General features: G+C 42.6%; 1 protein-coding gene across 2 annotated transcripts in view; it reads right to left on the bottom strand.

Annotated features, from left to right (window-relative positions):
* Positions 1–19,915, bottom strand: part of LOC127574654 (zinc fingers and homeoboxes protein 2-like) — an 89,016-nt gene extending 69,101 nt beyond the window's left edge. The window contains exon 1 of one of the 2 annotated variants that reach the window (XR_007956946.1): positions 19,731–19,859. The gene's annotated coding sequence lies outside the window, so the exon portion shown is untranslated. Of the gene's footprint in view, positions 1–19,730 lie in introns of both variants that reach the window. The other variant, XM_052023863.1, reaches the window with a different exon arrangement.
* Between the last annotated feature and the right edge of the window lie 991 nt (positions 19,916–20,906).

The following is a 20,906-nucleotide window of genomic DNA, read 5'->3' as shown; positions in this document are numbered from 1 at the left end:
CTCTGCTTCAGATGTTTCTAACTGTTGTTGGGTGTAGGAAGGATTGACTATTGTCTTTGGACTACAATTGGCCAAAGTGCAATTTTATAGATTAAATATTAATCAACATTTTAGGGTTAATTTGGATCATGTTGACCAACAACAACTTGCATGTATATAACACCTTAATATGGCAAAAATGTTCCAAGATTATTCACAGGTACATTACCAAATAAATTTCACACTGAGGAGATATTGTGGTAGATGATGGACAACAGTGGACCACCATTTGCATCATACTTACTGAAGCACCCAGCTAAATTGATTCAGGTCTGGTCAGTCTTTGTATGGGAGACCAAGGAGAGTGGTCTTGCTTTGTGAGGAAATCAACTGATCCCATCAGACTGAATTCAATGAGACATTAATGATCTTGTTATGATACAGGGCCTTGGTGAGACTGCATCTGGACCATTCTGCACACTTTCAGTGGTCTCCTTAAAATAGTGTACATGCTTCGGAGGGAGTTTCACTAGACTGGTTCCAGGGATGGCAGGTTTGCTGCATGAGGGATTCAAAAGGCCTGTATTTGCTAGAATTTAGAAGAATGAAAGGAGATCTCTTTGAAACTTACACAATTCTTACAGGGCGTCCTTAGGCCAGATGCAAGGAGGATGGCCAAGGAGCCTAGAATCAGGGCTCACAATTTCAGAATTAGCAAGCCATTTAGGACTGAGACAAGGACAAATTTCTTCATGCAAAGAGCAGTGAATTTTTGGAACTCCCTACCATGGAGGGCTGAGGAAGCTCAATCCTTGAGTTCATTCAAAATGGAAGTCAATAAATTGCTGAATATAAAGGGTAAGCAGGAAATCGGGGATTGTGCAGGAAATCGGGGATTGTGCAGGAAAGCAGCTGAGGTAGAAGATCAGCTTAACTTTGCTGAATGGGAGAGCAGGACCGAAGGGCCAGTGGCCTACTCCTGATACACATTTTCTCTTGATAATCAACTCCTGTTTTGTCCCAAGGAAAGGAAAACAGGCAGGAATATAACTGGCTTGAAAGAGAAATTTAAATTGCATAATGAATTGTTAATCAGTGTAGACCTAGTAACTATTTTCATTCGTGACAGCTTTAATAAAGCCACCAATTAAACATCTCACAAGGAAGAGACAGTTCATTACTGTACAGATTGAGGTTCTTCTAATCATCAGTTGCCCAACAGTAACAAATCTTGGCTCAGTGTTTCAGCTATTTTTTATTTGTGCTGCTTAAAAATGACATTGAAGATAATAAACAAAATATCCCATCCACGGAAAGGACAACAAAGTTGTCAGATCTGTCAGTAGACAGTGTCTGGCAGTAGTATGATATCATTCAGAGATTTACCATATGCTTCAAAGGACCTCCAATTCCAGTAAAGGCTGTCCCCTGGTAATGAAAGGATTCAATTTTTACAGACATCCATAAGTCAGTTTTGTCCACAAGTCGGAAAATGCACAAAAATCACTCAATGTGGTAACCAGATCTCCACAGTATTGTAATGAATGGCATCAAAGGCACACTGTACTGATAAGAACAATTACTAAAGGTGGAGAGAGAGGGGAAACTAGTTCTGCTGTTCATAGGAACAGACATATGCATGGACTTTTGAATTTAATATTACGGGAGCTTGTTTGTATGTAGGGGTGTCCATAGGTTGGGTGCTAGTAACAGTGGGATGGACTGTATGCAACAAAGAATACAGGTATTTGCAAAGTGAAAATATTTAGTCAAGGTAAAAGTCCCCTAAGCTACAAATTCACAGCATGTGTGAACATGTCATATGCAAAAAATTCTTGTATACAATAACCACAGTATCTCAAAAATAACCAAATTATTCCTCATTGATTTAATGTAATTGGGTTAAATTACTGATTAGTATCCCACCAACATAGCAGTGTCTTAAATAAGCCAAGGTAGCAGACACACAACAGTCAGTCAGTTATGGAGTTATACAGCACAGATAAATGCCCTTTACACCACTTAATACGTACTGACCATCAAACACCCATTTGCACTAATTTTACACTAATCCGTTTTATTTTCCCACATTGTGCTCAATTCCTTCCAGATTCTTCCACTCACCTACACATTAGGGGCAATTTACAGTGGCCAATTAACCTAGTCTGCCACGTGTCTTTGGGATGTGGGAGGAAACCAGAGCACCTGGAAGAAAACCATGCAGTTACAGGGAGAACGTGCAAACTCCACACAGACAGCAGTGAAGGTCGGATTGAATCTAGGTCGCTGGAGCTGTGAGGCAGTGGTTCTACTAGCTGCACCACCCTACTTGTTTTGTAAATGATAGTACAACAGGAAGACCCTCTGGCTGGGGTCCTCTTAATCTCAAACTTACATGCTTTCTGAAACACTGGACTGGTTACAACCAGAATATTGTGTTCAGTTCTGGTTGCCTCATTATGTGAAGGACATGAAAGCATTAGAGACGGTCCAGGAAAGATTTAGCTGTTGATGTTTCAGGTCGAGACCTTTCATCTTGACTGGATTGGTCCGGGTGAAGGGTCTTGGCCAGAAACATTGACTGTCCATTTCCCTCCACAGAAGCTGCCGGACCTGCTGAGTTCGTCCGGCATTTTGTTGTTTGCCATAAAATTATCCAATCCGATAGAAGGAATGGGAAAGGAGATGTTTATTTTACTTAATAGGAAGGCCAATAGTGCATTTGGCTTTACTACAACAGGGTTGGAACATGAAGTCAATCTTATTGCTGTGGTACAGGATTTTATCAAGTTCACACCTGGAATATTTCAGACCCTTTTGGTCTTCCTACCCAAAGATATGCTCGTCTTAGAGGGATTGCAAAGAAGGTTCAAAAGAACAACTTGTGTTTATCTGGCACCTGTAGAAGAGGGGTGCTATCGGTCAGAATTTGATACCAAAATCAGAGGAGTCATATATTAAGTCAAATAAAGGGATAGATGATCAAAAGCTTGGTCAAAGAGGGTAATCTTACTGGGTGATGAGTTGGCCAGTTTTGATTCAATGTCCGAACCAACAGCTGTATGCATCAGAAATGAGATACAGATTATTTCAGATTTCCAGCAAGTTTTCTTCTGATTTTTGTTTACAAAATTCAAACATGGCTTCATGCTCCTTTACTCTTTGCCTGCTGGTGATATATATTGTACTTTTCCCCTGGATTTTTAAAAAGAGTCAATAAACATAAATACAATAATATCCCTCAAAACAAATTTAATTCTCAATTAAAAATTCTTAAAGGATGGATTAATAACTTTGCAATGTTTAAACCTTCACTGTGCAATTAATTTCCTCATCACGGCAGGTTCACCTGAAAACACAAATACAGTTGATGATCTCATTGGGATCACTTCTCAATCTTCTAAGCTCCAGAGACTAGTGTGGAACTCAAATCACATGGGGAATGCATGGCAAAAGAGGACTCCAAGTCACTGGGGGGGGGGGTGGAAAAATCAGAGAATGGAAGAGGGGGAAGAAACACACTGAAAAATGATTAAGAGAATTGCTTTTTGCCCAATTCAGAGTGAAGGTAGTTGCACATGTTAAGTTTCTTTCATTTAAATATTTTAATGGTTTTCCACTGTCAGAACTTCTCTCTTAAATTAACTTCAGTGGAAGGATTTCTACAAATCTCTATAGACTGCAGCCTAGTTACAACTTGATTACAACCATTTCTTTAAACTGTTAAATCTAATTGAAATGGCCAATTACTTTTTGATGACCCAAGGTATATTTATAATAAAAAGTACTAATACTTAATTTAATATGTAACACAAAAAGGTTAACTGCCTTCTTAACAGAACCATTTATAACATATTAGACAAACATCATTTCTCAGTTCATCTAAATTATTAATCCTCTACAATGCATTCATAATGGAAAATTTATTTCGCCAGTCATTGCTATGAACATCTAGTGACAACATGCCCCACATCTTGATAAGGAATTTACATGCAATAACATGATCTGCTTTAGAAGGACATCTGTTGCAGAAGTTCATGGAGAATCTAATTCAGATTCCTTTAAAAGGAGGGTTTATGATGTCACATTACAAGGTGCAAGAGACGGTATTTTCAACATGCAATAAGAACAGCTCATTTTTAGTCTCTCTGTACTGGACAATCTGGTACAATTTAGTGTAATCATTTGTCCTTTGCAACAAAGGGCACATTTTGACTGTCAACCCCCAGTTGCCGATATGCTTTCTCTTCCATTTGATATAGTACTGTGATGATGCACTCCTTCATACAAGGAGATGCAATGGTGGTCACTGACTGAAGGAAAGGCAAAGGCAGAATATTTTAGATTTTCAACATCTGCAGTAGGAAGTGAAAATACTGGAAATAATCATCAGGTCAGGCAGAGAGAAAAACAGAGTTAAATGGTAGTTTGCCAACTTATCAGAACTGGCAAAAGAAAATTGAAACATAGAAAATGGGTGGGATGGACAGAACTAAAGGGGAGGTCTATGACAGGGTGAAGAGCAAAAGAGATTGAATGGTATTTGTGGTGCCAGCTGAGAGACATGGTAAAGGTATGATATCGACAAATGAAATCTAAAGTATCAAAGTAAACAAGTACTGAAAACGTGAGATGCAAGGCTGGAGCAGACAATTGTTTAAAATTGTTGAATTCAACATAGAGTCCTGAAGGCTATAACAATCCCAGAAGGATGTAATTCATAGAAAGGGGCAACACAAATGGATAGGATGGTAAAGAGGGCATACAACATATTTGCCTTCATTGGTTGGGGCATTGCGTATAAAAGCCAGGAAGTCATGTTGCAGCTGTATAAAAATTTGGTTAGGCCACATTTAGAGTATTGTGTACAGTCCTGGTTGCCTCAATACCGGAAGGACGCGGAGGCTTTGGAAAGGATACAGAAGAGGTTCATCAGGATGTTGCCTGGATTGGAGAATATTAGCTATAAAGAGAGATTGGACAAACTTGGGTTGTTTTGCCTGGAATGTCGTTGGCTGAGGGGAAGACCTGACAGAAGTTTATAAAATTATGAGAGGCATAAAATTGGGTAGAAGTCAGAATCTTTTCCCCCAGGATGGAAATGTCAAATAATAGAGAACATAGGTTTAAGGTGAGAGGTCGAAAGTTTAAAGGAGATGTGCAGGCCAAGTTTTTTTTAAAAAAAGACACAGAGTGGTAGGTGCCTGGAACGCACTGCCTTGGGAGGTGGTGGAAGCAGACACAACAGCAATGTTTAAGAGACACACAAACAGGCAGGGAATGGAGGGATGTAGACCATATGCAGGCAGGTGGGATGAGTTTAATTTGGCATCGTGGTCAGCATTAACATCATGGGTCGAAGGGTCTGTTCCCATGCTGTACTGTTCTACGTTCTAAGGAGGATGAGCTTATGTTGGGCTTTGTTAGAACAGTTAATGAGGCCAGAGACAGGGAGGTCAGAGTGGGAGGGGGACGAAGAATTAAACTGATAGGTGACTGGAAACTCAGGGTCACGTCTTTGGATTGAATGGAGGTGTTGTGCAAAGCAGTCACCCAATGTGTTTGGATTTTCCACAAAGAGGTGATCACCTGGTGAATGCTGAATGCAACAGGACATATACAACTGGTGATGATATGAGACCTAGGAGGTAATCAGCATCTCACACCACTGCTGCTCATCTCTAGCCGTGAGAAATATCATGAGGAAGGTTCTCAAGGACCCAACGATAACTGTGTTGATAAAGATAGAGGGAGAAGGTGGTTGCTGTGGTACAAGATGCATTGGACTGCAACAGCTCCTCTCATACCCATGACCTCTACCACCTAGGAGAACAAGGGCAGCAGGTATAGGTGACCTGTAGACTCCCCTCCAAGTTGCATACCATTCTGACTTGGGAATCCAATGTTGCTCCTTTATCAGTGTCTAAACTCTAGAACACTAAACACCACCCTCCCTGAAAGGACTGTAGCAGATCAATAACATGCATCTCTGTTACATTATAAGGGCAGTTAGGATGGTCTTGCCAGCAGTGTCCTCATCCCATAGAAGAATAAAAGAAAATGACCAGTACCCTCTTGCTGGAGATTGTGACTGACAGTTTTAAGCCCAAAGTGGATGCTATCCTGCAAAAGTCTGCCAGCTCCTATTATCAGATTAATTATATCCATAATTATTCAGATCATTTATAAATCAGAAAATGCTGGAAATACACAACAGGTTGGACAGCACCTGCAGAGACAGAAACAGAGTTAACGTTGCAGGTCGATGACCTTTTGCAGAACTCGTAACTGTTCACAGTTGTTGCTGGTCCCGAGTATTCCCAGCATGTTTTATTTCAGATTTCCATCATCTAGAGTAGTTTTCTTTTTGAAAGACAAATGCAAAGCCAGAGAAGATTGTTGCTTCCCAAATTTATCTGAAAATACTGTAACTATCCATTGTTTCACCCCTGCAACAGAGGAAATCAGTCACTTTTCCTCCACTTTCTGACCTTGGTTTGGGGGGTGGGGAGAAGGGGGGGGGGGAGGTGAGAAAAACAGACTGGTAGACTGGAACATAGAACAAAACAGCACAGGAATAGGCCCTTCAGCCCACGATATGGTGTTGAACCCAAGAGCCTCTAAAACACCTCTATTATATCTGCCTCCACCACCATCCCCAGCAACACATTCCAGGCACCCACCACTGTGTTTTAAAAATAACTTGTCCTGTGCATTTCCTTTGAAACTTCCCTTCACAAATGCATGCCCTCTAGTGTTTAACATTTCTACCCTGAGAAAATAATTATGACCGTCTACTCTACGCCTCATACTTTTTATAAACTTCTATCAGATCTCCCCTCAGCCTCCGACGCTCCAGAGAAAACAACCCAAGTGTGTCCAACCTCCCCTTATTAATACCAATTCAGGTCTCAGACTAAGTGCTAACTCTGTTTCTCTCCCCATAGATGCTGCCTGACCTGCTGAGTATTTCCAGCATTTTCTGGTTTTGTTGCAGATTAGCAAACCATCCTCATGCAGCAGAGAAACAATTGCGCTCTGGTTGACCTCTGGGGGCTACCCGAATGGACTCATGATCCAATGAACTTCCGGATAAGCCTATTTACAGCTGGATAATGCCATCTTATTAAGTCGAAGGCCAAGTCATAGAATTCCTACCCCAAGTGGCAGGGGAGGAAAATAAATGGCTTAATTTTCAAACCCATATATTCTTACCAGAGCCATAAAAGACACCCACTTACTAAATAAGTTCAATATGTAGGTGACATATTATTGCCTTACTCATAAACAGCCATCATCAGCAAATGTTGAATACAATCCCATTAAACACCAATAGGAAGTGCCCTAAATGACCCGATTAGTGTTTACACTATTTCTGCAAAATAAAAATCTATTTTACATTTCTTGTTTCTAAACAAAAATAGACCACCTACGATTGATATCGGAAGAGTTCCAGACATCATGAAGTTGCAAACATAACATTTGAAATGCAAAAAGATAAAACCAACTTAAGATACTTTACTGAAGCAGAATTAAGCCAATAAAAACCTTTATAGTGCAACAAATTATTGAGTGATGGAAGGGTTCAACTTGTGCCATTGGCCCAATATTATAAACACAACCCCAGAGTACTGTCCAGAAAGCATGATATTGGTTAACTGTGAGAAGTGTTTTGTGTAACATAGAAAAACAGGAGCACCAGGACTGAAGCTTTAGTGTGACTGTTGTCAAGGCAACAATAGATGAACAGTAATTTGAAACTAAACCCACACAACCAAGTACACACCTTTTTAATTAATTAGTCTTAATGTTTAGTTTTAATAGCAGCGAACCTGAATATTTATCGGGATATTTGCCAATTCTGAAAAAGCTGATATTTTAAGTAGCTGAAAGATGTCAGATCAATTAGGAGTACAGCTTCGACCGATGTAAATACACGTATATAAACAGTGATGCTCCCACAATCAGTGTACAGTTTTGAGAATTAATAATAGTCTGACTGGTACAAACTGACTGCAAAATTTAACCCTGAACCACCATTTGCAAGATTTGGGTTGGAGTTTTGAAACAGGAACTGAGTTTTCGGTTGTACAGAACCTTTTGAAAGGCTGAGAACTCAAAAGCTGTGAAACCTATGAGCTGATCAGGTAAAACTAAATGAGGAAACTGCCAATTTTAGCGTTGGGTGACAGATATTTGAGAGAAACAAGAGCTCGTTAGCTGTCCCCAATATCGGTTGAGCCAAATGTAAAAAAAACTCAACTCAGATGCAGTAGACCTGGTCAAACCAACAGCTAAACTGTTAAAGGGAGAATGCAATTAAAGCTTATTTTCACACATGAAAGTGCTGAAAACTCATCATTTTTTAATATAAAAATCACAAACATTTCTATACTCAAGTCCCGTCGTATATAAAAATACTTTATAAATGCCAGCATAAAAGACGACAAATTTCAACCTTGAACTAATCAAAATTTAAATGAATAATGTCATTAATATAGCTAACAGAAAAATGTCTCTCCCTTATCTGGTTCCACCAAAATCCGGTTCCACCAATCACCTTCCAACCTCAGTCTCACCCCCTCCTCTCACTTCTACATACTGGACATTTTCCCTCCACTCTCTCAATCCTGGTGCAGGGTCTTGACCTGAAACATCAACTGTCCCTTTGCATCCACAGATGCCACCTGAATTGCTGAGTTCTTCCAGCAATTTCATCTTTTGCTCCAGATCCCAACATCTGCAGTCTCATGTCTCCTCTCCACTAATTAACATATTTTAGACTTCAATGACAGTAAAATTACATTCAAATTGTCACAGCTGCTCATTCTCTTTCTCGCACTTGTAACAACAATGCGACGTATGATGAAATAGACAATATTTCAAGACCAAAAGCACATTGATGTCTGCAGCTCTGAAGCAGTTTTACAAAATAGGGGGATGGGCAAAGAACATTTCTTTCTAATTCCCAATAAGAGGAACAAAACCAAATCTACAGGGGGATATTCAGAGGTTTGGAGAGAAGAAAAAGAACAAGCTTATGTGGAAAATTAACTCTTTGTCTTGCCCTATTTTATCCCAAGGTAAACACTGGGATTGGGCTCATAGGAGTTGGTTAGGGCAGCAACAAAGATTAAACCCATTCCAAGCCTTGGACGGCAATTCAAATGTGCAGAAAAGCAAGAAGCTACAGAGAGTAGTGGACTCTGCCCATTTCTTTCTGCACTACTTCAGATTCCATTACAATCTTCTGTTGTTTTGCGCACGTCATTGTATTTAATATTACCATGTACATTGTTTACTCTGCGAGCAAACAATTTCATTGCACCCTGGTGTACATGACAATAAGCTAATCTAATCTAAACAAGAAGTGGAAAAAAGATGAAAATGTAGCGGTTGCTACTGCGAAATGAAACAAGACACTAGTCGAAGGATTGCCAAACAAGAATTGGTTTATTTTCCCGCCTTGCGCGGGCCTTTTAAGGGAGACTGTTCCCGCCCAATGCAACCGGCAATGACGTATATGCTATGTCATCAAGTCTTTCCCGCGCACGGGTTCTCCCTGTCGCTCGGGGAAGATGAAGGCCCGCCGCCATCTTGGGCCTCGTCGCTCCGACGCCGCACGACCTGACTGCCGAGTCGGTTCGCCTGCCCGGACGGTGAGTCTCTACAAAAACTTCCTTTTCATTCAGTGATTTGTTTCAGTTTGTGGTTTGGTGTGTGTGTGGGGGGGGGGGGGGGTGATAGAAGCAAATGTAACTCTCAAAAAGGAATTCAATCTCTACTCAAAAAAGGGAAAAGTCTAGGTGGTGTTATGGGAAAGGAGTGGCGAGTTGGAACAAGTAGAACAGCTCTTCCAAAGTGTCAGCAAGGTCTTGATGGGCTGAACGGTCTCCTCCCCAACTGTCTGCATTGTGGGATTAGCAGTGGAGACTGTCAACAGCTTTAAAGTTCTGGGTGTTTACGTATTGGATGACCTGTCCTGCGCCCAACATATAGATGCAATCACAAGGAAGGCGCAACAGCATCTTTACTTTCTTAGAAGGTTAAGGAGATACGGTTTGTCACCAAACACCCTAACAAACTTATACAAATGTACTGTTGAAAGTATCCTGACTGGTTGCATCATGGTCTGGTAAGGCAATTTGAATGGGCAGGTATGTGAGAAGTTGCAGAGAGTAGTAGACTCTGCCCAATACATCACAAGCACATCCCTCCCCACCATTGGTAGTATCTACACGAGGCACTGCCTCAAGAAGGTAACATCCACCAGAGATCCTTTAAGGAAAGAGTTAAATTAGCCAAAAGTTGTTTCTGATTCCTACTTAGTACGTGCAGTAATGTGTAACACAAAATGGTGGTTGCAAGACAAAATGGTGTCAGCTTGGAATGTGGTAATATCTTGAAGTTGTGCATGGACGCACATCCTTGAGATTAGATATGGGTGAAGAATGTTTTCTTCTTTGCAGACCCGCTGTCTCTGTTTCTAAGTTATATGCCTAGGCTAAAGGTCACGATTGATAAGGTGGTATAGGCTGGTACTACTAGGGAATGGAAAAGTACTGGGGTAAAAGTTATGTTAAGTTTTTGAAAGGTATAAAAGGGCACGTCTTTGTGCAAATTGGAATCTTCCCTTAGGCTGGGTCGTGACAGTGCTCAGAGACAGAGAGAAGGCTGCATGAAAGATTTCGAACACCTGAGGATCCTGCCGGCATTATATAGATTGGTTCATTGATTGTTTGATAAGTATTATTTTGCCTCCTTCTGAATTTTAAGTATTCTTCTTCCTTTCTGTATTTTATTCTTTATATAGCTCCAATGAAGTAGTTTCTATAACCTTCAACACGTGTATTGTGCCTCCCATGTTGCGAATACCTCCTGCAGCTGAATCAAGAACAAGGAACGAACTTTAAAGTATTTTTGTTGCAAAATTGGCGTAGTCAGCAGGACTTCACAAACAACAGGATGTATCTGCAGGCGGGACAGTTTAGGGTACCAGGGTGGATAGATGACACCCATGGTTTTGAAGCAGTGGTCAACATATTGTCTGCATGTTGCTCTCCCATGTGTTGGAGAGCAGAGATGGAAAGCAGTAGTGGTGACATCCTGGGTATAGTGGCCACTCTGTTAAATAAGTTAGGGTTTCCCCAAACAGAAGGGTGCAGCTTATTGGATCTTGCTGTGCACCTTGAAAAAGGAGCATGACTCGCGACAGACAGCAGACCAACGAGTGGCCACCCCCACTGAGAAAGTGGTAACCCTAGAACAGCAAAATGCCTCCTTAACTGAATCGGCAAAGTCAGCCCACGAACGGGCTGACAAAGCCAAAGTCCAGCAAACCACCCGAGCATGTAAACTGATCAAAACACACGCCGGGAAGACTGGGCAAGGCTGATGGATCAGGATCCCATCAGAATCAGGACGTTAATGGCCAAGGGTTGGGACCCCGACAGATGGGATGGCAATATATGGTATGACCCCGACACTCAGCATGGTGATGGCCCTGAGGATCTCACACTGAGGTATGAGCAGGGTTTTACACTCGAGAACCTGATAGTACAGACCCACCTGGTAATGGTCCACAGTCATAAGACTACAACAACCCCAGGAGGCGGGCAGACAACACAAGAGCAAAGTGTGACCAGGGCGTGGAAGGTCGAGGAAAAGGAGGCCATGCGGGATAAATATGCACAAAAGACTGGAAAGTATCTCGCCTCATGGTTAGTTCAGTTGTGGGATACAGGTGCTGCCACGGTGCCTCTGACCATAGAGGAGACCAATGACCTATACATAGCAGTATTAATAATCAGAAGCGAAATGAGAATGATGAGCCTATGGACTTGTTTGCCCAAGTCCGACGTGCAGTATTGAGGGTTTATCCCTCTGTGGTAGACTGGGGACAACAGGGCGCACCTTGGCACACCATAGACGAGGGAATCATCACACTTCGATCTGTAGTTATGGATATGGCCATTTACCATAGATTGGGGTGGGATGGCCCGGATGATGAGATATTGAATCAGGGTCACGTGAACAGGTTAGTTCAACATTCGCCTGCACAATGAAAGGGGGTCCTGTTGGGTCTCTTAGCACTGCAAGTGGACAGCCCTTTGGGGAGGCACTTGAAAAGATGGAGGGACTGAGGCAGATTGATGAGGGGAAAACGAAACTCAGGGCTTTACGGTCAAAGTGAGGTACGGGAGGCAGTAAAAATAACACAGGCAGTAACTAACCCACAGAGAGAGGTCTCTGGCCCTGCTGAAGGCAGGAGTGGAAAAGTCAAAGGTTGATGGTATTCCCACAGGAACCACATATGCCTTGCGGAAGCATCACTGTGACAATAAGAAAGTTGAGCCCAGTGCCCCTCCCGCAGAGGGACAATTTATGACCAGGGCTGAGGTGGAGAAAGTGATGGAAAGATGGGCTGACAACAGGAGCACAGGGGCTGTTCCAGAGTGGCCCAGCACCCCCCCCCCAACTTGTGCATAGGGGTGTGGTCAGGGTCCTCGGGCAGTCAGAATAATAAAGCCTCTCCACCGGGGGACCAGAGACCTTATATGACCATCACTTTATGGTGCAGAGATGGGAACAAGCAAAGGGTTAACACTCTGTTAGACATGGGTGCTGAACACTCAGTTATAGGTGGAAACCCTGACCGGCACTGGGGGCCCTTGGTGCAGATCAAGGGGTTGAGGGGGTGATCTATAGCAAGGGCACAGGAAACAACATTTCGATTAGCTATTGGGGAGGGACCGCCGATGGAAGCCTGATAGTTGTGTTACCTGAAAACGTAATTGGGATGAACGTGCTACAGGGACAAGCAGTGCAGACTAAATTGGGAAAATTCACATTTGGCATTTTAACGACAACAGTTTTAGTGGGATTAGCAAAGTGGGAGCCCCTTATGATACCGCCACCTAGTGCCGTGGTCTGCGTGAAGCAGTATTGAATACCGGGAGGACACTGAGGTCTCAGACACCATAGTGATGTTATTAAATCAAGGTGTGATCAGGCATACAACCTCAGAGTATAACAGTCCTGTTTGGTCATTAAGGAAATCAGATGGCAGCTGGAAGGATGACAGTCAATTATCGCCAGCTAAATAAACACACCCCTCCGTTAACTGCTGCTGTCCTGGACCAAGTGACTTTAGTGGAAAGAATGTCATAGGGAGACAAGAAGTGGTACATTGCAATAGCTCTGTCCACTGCATTCTTTTCCATTCCTGTCACCACAGTCACAGGATCAACTTGCCTTTACGTGGGAAGGCAGGCAGTATACCTTCACCAGGGTACGTACATAGTCCTACCATGTCACGGACTGATAGCGCGGGACCTCAATATATGTACTCTCTCGCCTGATATACAGGTAGCCCACTATATCGACAACATCTTACTAAGAGGATCCACCGAAGGGCGGTAGCTGAAGCCCTGGACGTGCTGGTAAGCCACGAGGGACAGACGATGGGTGGTTAATCCACAGAAAATACAGGGGCCGAGCCAGACAGTCCAGTTTCTGGGCATCCAGCAGGTCTCAGGACATCGAGTAATCCTGGATAAAGTACGAAACAAGATAGCTGAAATGGCTACCCCCACCAATAAGCAGGAGACAAAGGTTTGTGGGGCTATTGGGCTACTGGAAGTGGCACATACCACACCTAACTGTCCTGCTACGACCTCCACACACAGTAACTAGGAAAAAGGCAGCTTTTGAATGGGGTCCAGAGCAACATCAGGTGTTCAAGGCTGCCGAGGAAGCAGTGGCTCAGGCCCTGCCCCGGCCCCTCATTTACCCAGGCTGCTATTTGAGTTACAGGTATCCATACATCAGAACACCGCTGTATGGAGTTCATGGCAAAAACAAAATGGACTGAACACACTAAAATAATTAAAACTCATGCTGATAAGGCAAGAGAAGTATTGCATAACGCAGATTTTTGGGATAAGTTTTGGAACTGGGAGACAAACATCCAGATACATCCCTGGCTTAGGATCTTGCTGCATCTTGCTGTAATTGTAATATTAATTGCACTTGTACAACAATTTATTTTAGCTTACTACCTTAAGCGAGAGGTTAGGTGACTGCAGCACCCAGGCCTCCCCTATATCATCTGATATTTTACCCATATGGAAGCTGCATTATAATAAACCCACTGTTTAACATTTATATGATAATCTATTTGTATTTGTAGTGCTTTATTCTTTTCTTTTTGTTATGATATACTGAGGAATCAAGGGGTAGAGTGTAAGGAAAGAGTTAAATTAGCCAAAAGTCATTTCTGATTCCTCCTGAGTATGTGCAGTAATGTGTAACAAAATGGTGGTTGCAAGACAAAATGGTGTCAGCTTGGAATGTGGTAATACCTTGAAGATGTGCATGGACGCACATCCTTGAGATTAGATACGGGTGAAGAATGTTTTCTTCTTTGCAGACCTGCTGTCTCTGTTTCTAAGTTATGTGCCTAGGCCGAAGGTCGTGAATGATAAGGTGGTACAAGCTGGTACCACTAGGGAATGGAAAAATACTGGGGTAAAAGTTTTAAGTTTTTGAAGGGTATAAATGGGGCACCTTCTCTTTGTGCAAATCAGAATCTTCCTTTAGGCTGGGTCACAACCAGTGCCAAGAGACAGAGAGAAGGTGCGTGAAAGGCTGTCAGACACCTGAGGTTCCCTCCAGCATGATGTAGATCGATTCATTGATTGTTTGATAATTATTATTTTGCTTTCTTCTGTATTTTGTTAAGTATTCTTCTTCTTTTCTGTATTTTATTGCTTTTTTAGTTTCTATAACCTTTAACACTTATATTGTGCCTCCTTTGTTTGCAAATACCTCTTGCTGCTGAATCAGGGAAGAACAAGGAATGAACTTTAAAATATTTTTGTTACAGATCTCCACCATCCAGGGCATGCCATCTTCTTACAGCTACCATCAGGCAGGAGGTACAGAAGCCTGAATTCCCACACCACCAGGTTCAAGAACAGCTACTTCATTTCAACCACTCAGTTTTTGAACTAAGTGACACAATCCTAAACACTTCAGTTTAGCAACACTATGACCACTTTGCACTAAAATGGACTTTGTGTTTTATTCTAATTGTGTTCTTTCTTGTAAAAGTTTGTTAATTTATGTTTATGTTTTCCTTGTGAATGCTGCTTATATGATGCTATGCTGCTGCAAATAAGTTTTTCATTGCACCTATGCATACATGTATTTGTGCATATGAACATAAACTTGACTTTGAACTCGGATTTCCACATTTTGCAAATCAATGACATCAAAACCCTGATCGTTTCTGAGCAGTCACTATATTTATAGCAGGAAGTGTTATTCACCAGCCAGTGAAACAAAACAGCACATAAAGTTCAAAGCCACGACAGTTGTAAGAAAGATGATTACCTTTATTACTTTTGGAAGAGTAATTAGTTACAGTTTCAAAACTCAAACTGTGGGTCAGGAAAATGCAAAAAAAAGCACACCATACTCAGATTTTGCTGATTCATCACAGGATGTGGAATGTCACTTGCAATGCCAAATATACCACCTTCTTTATTGCCGTTGATCCAAGGAGGCAGTTAATTGGTGGGTCTAGAGTCGCACACAGACCAGGCCTAATAGGATGGCAGATTTCCTCCCCTGAAGATTACTAGTGAACAAAATGTGTTTTTAAAAAACTATCCAGTAGTTTTATTCCAGATTTGTTAACTGCCATGGTAGGATTCGAACTCTTCTGTCTGGCTCTCTGTCCAGGCCTCTGGATCCATCATACCTGACAATCTCATGTTGTCCTCTGGCTTCATTCCATCTGGCAGTCTCAACAACCCTCAAATCAGTACACCGTAAACCCCACCTTAACTAAAGTTCTGACAACTACTTACTACAAAATTTCCCTACAGCAGAAGTGTGCAATATTAAATGATATACAAAACACTAAATATGGAGCCTGTAGATTGCAAAATATGCAAATAGAAGATATATCCAAGTTGTTCTGAAGCAGAAGGCTTCACATTTATTCCGGTCACAGCCTGCACAAGAACTCCACACCGTACAGTTACAAATTCATGTAAATACATGGTCAAAATTCTTAGCCTATGCATTTGGAGCGATTTATAAAAATCTCAAGGTAGTGTTCATAAAACTAAGATAAACATCTATTTAGTCGGAACTTTCCTCAAGTTGAATGCAAAGCCAACACAAATTTAATTGGTAATCCAATACCACCTGTATGAGATAATTGGAGAACAGAGAACCCTGCAAACACAGGTTTAGGCATCTCTCATACTTTATAACCTCATATCCAAAAGGGAGCACACTAAGAATCAGTTAGTCTAATCAGAAGTGAATGCATGCTTGGACATGCAGAAAGCTGCATGCAATGCAATATTACTGCTCGCAATAACACTTGTTCACATTTAGCTACTCCATTTAAAATACGAGAACAGTAAAATCAAGCAATTGTTGCACAACATTTAATATTTGTTAAAACTGTACTTTCCTACATCTTTGTGCATTCTACCCAGACATTATAAATGAGCATTGAGACAGGAATCTGCAGACACTGGAATTTGGAGTAAACAATAAAATCTGCAGGAAGAACTCAGTGGGTTGTGCAGCATCCGTAAAGGCAAAGAGATGGTCCTCGTTTTGGGTCAAGACCCTGCACCATGACACAAGGGAGAATACTCAGCTATATCACACCACCTGTGAACAGGTGGCGTGATACAGCTTTTTAGGATTTTATGATAATTCAGCTTTACAAAACAGATACGAGACATTATTTAAACTTGTATCGGATTGAGTTTCTCCCTTCCTAATGACAGCCCAAGCAGCCCTCTTTAGTAGGATGCAACTTTTCTTGCCCATCTATACTAATCCCATTTGCCCCATTAGGACCATATCCTTCAATACTCTGCCTATTTAAGAGTCTGTCTAAATGATTCTTAAATGTATAACTCATAACCTTTTCACCCAAAGATTTAATCACTTTTTTAACTCAAGAACCCAAATATGGAACATAATGTTGGAATTGTGCTCAATTGTCATAGAGCACGGAAACAAGCCCTTCAGCCCAAATGGACCATGCTAACCACAATTCCCATCTAACTATGTCCCATTTGCCTGCGTTTGGCCCATATCTCTCTAAGCCTTTCTTATCCATGTACCTTTTAAATGTTGTTAATATCTTCTAATCTTTTGATATCCTTTAACTTCAATTCAGTCTCTTTGCAAAAGTATCAACTAGATAAAACATACGGAAGTACATTTCAGACAAAACATCAGCAGGATATTCAATATCAGCAGGAGATACATTGCAAACTAAATGTTTAACACTGCTGAAGGTAGAATGGAAATCAAAACTGCAGATGCTGGAAATAAAAACAGAAAATGCTGGAAACACTCAGTGGGTCAGGTAGCATCTGTAGAGAAAGAAACGCAGTTAACATTCCAGGTCAAAGACTCTTTATCTGAATAAGGGAAAAAAGATCTGATGAAGGGTCTTGGACCCAAAATATGAACTCTATTTCTCTTTCCACAGGTGTTGCCAGATCTGCTGAGCATTTCCAGCATTTTGATTTTTGCTTTTGTTACAACTGAAAATAGCCTTTGCCTTCAACTAATGCTCAGGAATGAAGACTGTGGACATCAGTGTATTTCATCAGTCCCAGTGATGAAATGACACAGACTGGGAATATGCAACTGCAGCTCCCCATACTGGTGACAAGACCTTTGCAAACTCAGCTAAGGAAAAAAAAACATTTTTTCCCCAAATGTTCTTCTGTAAAAACATAATACTTTTTCCTTATCCCTTAAATTTGGCAGAACTGCAACTTAAAATGTCCCAGAAAACACCAAATTTCACATTGATATATCTGCAGTCAATGCAAGGTCAAAACATGGAGTGTTTATACAAGTTTCGTAAAGATTTGCTCTGCAGAAGTTGAGAGGCGGGGAGGGTAGAATGATCTGATACAAGCTATTCATTTGTATAAATACAATTAAATCTCATTTTTTTTTTGTTTGTGCAGTTTTTATTCCATAACTTGAGTTACTCTCAGCCTATGATCAAGTGAATGGAATAAAGCATACTAAGTGTCAGACAGCATTCACATAATATTCATGATTTGGAAGTTTTTACTTATTCAGAGATAAACAATTCACACATTACCAGGCTAACCAATGGCTCCCTTTAGACCTAATAGGTTTATGAACAACTCTCAGTGTTTTAGAGACTATATTGGTGAGTTCAGAGTTGAAACTAAACACTTTCCTTGTTTCCAATTTTTCACCAGACTGGCTTTAAAGAACCTCACAGCAAGGTTAGAGACATGACAACTTCTTGTGTTCAAGGACACACATGCATCCTTAGAGTTATAGAATCATACAGCACAGAAACAGACCCTTCGGCCCACCATGTCATGCAAACTTTTTTAACCCACCTACATGAATCCTTCTATGACTTTCCTATTCAAGTGTCAGTCTTAATGTCTCTTAAATGTAGCAATTGTATACGAATCCACCACCTCTTATTCACATTCAGGATTCAATGGTTTCAAAGTTTAAGAGAAGTATTACCAAAGATGTCAATTTCAGAGGAGTGATGGGCAAGGAGGGAACAGTGTGTCCACAAACAAATCCGTAAGTGTGGAACAATTTCAGTCACAGAATGTGACTGTTGTGAGCTGGGGATAGTCCCAGGAAGGCAAGGCAAGTTAAGACCCACTTGGGAGGTTGTGTGCAAGGTGGAAAAGGGGTAGAACTGTTTGTTTCTCCATCCCCTTGGGGCAAAGGGCAGAGGTACAGCAAGCTGGCATTTTGGGAAACTTAAATTTCACATAGTAAGTGAACAAAAGCCCTGCACTCTTAAACCCAGCTACTCCCATCAGCACACACTGGGGCTGACCAATCGTGGCCTTTGGCTCATCCATGGATTAACAGGCAAGTTGTTTGGGCATTAAATGGCCAAGTTTAGGTAGAGGAAGTAAAAATCCAACTTCCACCATTCCCAACCCCTTTCACTCACAATCCATACCCCATTTCGCATGCAACCGTAGACCACCACCCCTTGCTCACACCCCACCAACCTTTTCCCACCCTATGACCTCTCTCCCAAGCACTCATCTGGCTCCTTCACCCACCATCCCTTACTCCCCACCCATTCATCTTTCACCCACCAACCCCTCTCCCACCCACTTCCCCCACAACCCCTCTCCCTTCCCATCACCCTTTACTGACCCCACCACCACCCTTTCCCCTAGCACTCACTTGCACCTTCCCCCACCACCATTCACCTTCCCCCTTCAGCCTTTCCTTCCCCTTTGCACCCCCACCCATACACCCCACCAACCCCCTCACTCTCCCAAGTAGCCCCGACTCCCGGCGAGACCGCGCATTTCCTGCCCCCACAATACGGCAAACACTCACCCACACCCCCTTCCTTCCCTCTCTCCCCTGGCACAGCCAAAAGATTACAAACACTTCCCCCCCCCCCCCGTCCCTCCCCGCCCGGACTTCTGAAGAAACAGAGGCCGGCGTGACAGGGGCCGAGGGCGGGCAGCGTGTGAGGGAGCCGGGAGCGGGGCGCCGCGGACGCCATGTTACGAGGCGGCCAGCCGGAGACATGTTTCAGTCGGCTCCCGCGCTGCCTGTGGCCCCGGCCCCGGGAAGGGGAGGAGGTGGTCGGAGCGCGGGTACAGGCGCCAGCTCGCCCTCCCTCCCCTCTTGCGCCGCGCCGGCGACCAGCCAAAGTTTCCTACCTGGATACATTGTAGCGCTTCTCCTAGTTACAATGAATCGCAGCGCGGAATGTAGCAACATCGGGGAGACAGCCCCGCGCCCGGCCACGTGACCTCAACGTCAACGCCTGCATTTGCATACGATACAAGCAGCCACCTCCCCTCTGTATGTGTGTGTGTGTGTTGTGGAGGCAATCTTAATCCCCACCCTCTCCGTCTGTGTCCAATCTCTCATCCCAGCTTGGGATCTTGCTGTGCAGTGAACTGTTGATACCGACCACGTGCCCCGCCCCGAAAAGAAATGACACATGTCTCCACTCGCTTGAGAAGTTTAGTTGCCAAAACAGGGGAGGGAGGGGGATGTAGTTTTAAAGCAACGGGTCTGCTGTAATGAATCCAGTTGCAACTTTTTTTTAAAAAACTGTTCTTATTTTCAAATATGTGAAGATTTTGATACGCACAGGGGTTACTGTGACGAATCCGGCTGCAACTTGTTTTGTAGAAAGAAAGTTTCTGGTCTGAGTAACACACACGAAATGCTGGAGGAACTCAGCAGGTCAGGCAGCATCTATAGAGGGAAATAAACAGTCGGCGTTTCGGGGACTTACTGAGTTCCTCCAGTAGTTTGTCTGTGTTGTTCCAGATTCCAGCATCCGCAGAATTTCTTGTGTTTCAGGTCTAAGTGCTTATTTAAAAATGTTTAAAGAATGTGATATCTTGCGCAACGGCAAGCAAATTGCAACTGCTGGAATCTGAAGCAAACACTGAAAAGCTGGAAGAACTCAGGCAGTCGAGCAGCATCTGTGGAGAGAGAAGCCAGTCACGGTTTCGCGTCAGGGACCGGTCCTCATTTCTGTTGACACAATATGCTGGAATCTGGAGCAACATACAAAGCGCTGGAGGAACTCAGGAGTCCAGCCCTTTATCACTTCCACCTATCACCTCCCTGCTTTTGATATCATTCCCACTCCTCCCCTTCCCTCACTGGCCTCCCGCTTCACCTGGATCCACATATCACCTGCCAGCTCTTGCTCCACTCCTTTTTATATGGGCTATCTCCCCTCAATCTTTCAATCCAGATGCAGGGTCTCCGCCCGAAACGTCAACTGTCCATTTCCCCCCAGTAGATGCTGCCTGACCCGCTGAGTTCCTCCAGCGCGTTGTGTATTGCTCATTTCTGGGAAATTAGATAATGCG

The sequence above is a fragment of the Pristis pectinata genome, chromosome 9 (genome assembly GCF_009764475.1).
Source record: "Pristis pectinata isolate sPriPec2 chromosome 9, sPriPec2.1.pri, whole genome shotgun sequence".
Classification (NCBI taxonomy): Eukaryota; Metazoa; Chordata; class Chondrichthyes; order Rhinopristiformes; family Pristidae; genus Pristis; species Pristis pectinata.
This window is presented reverse-complemented; position numbering and strand designations above follow the sequence as displayed.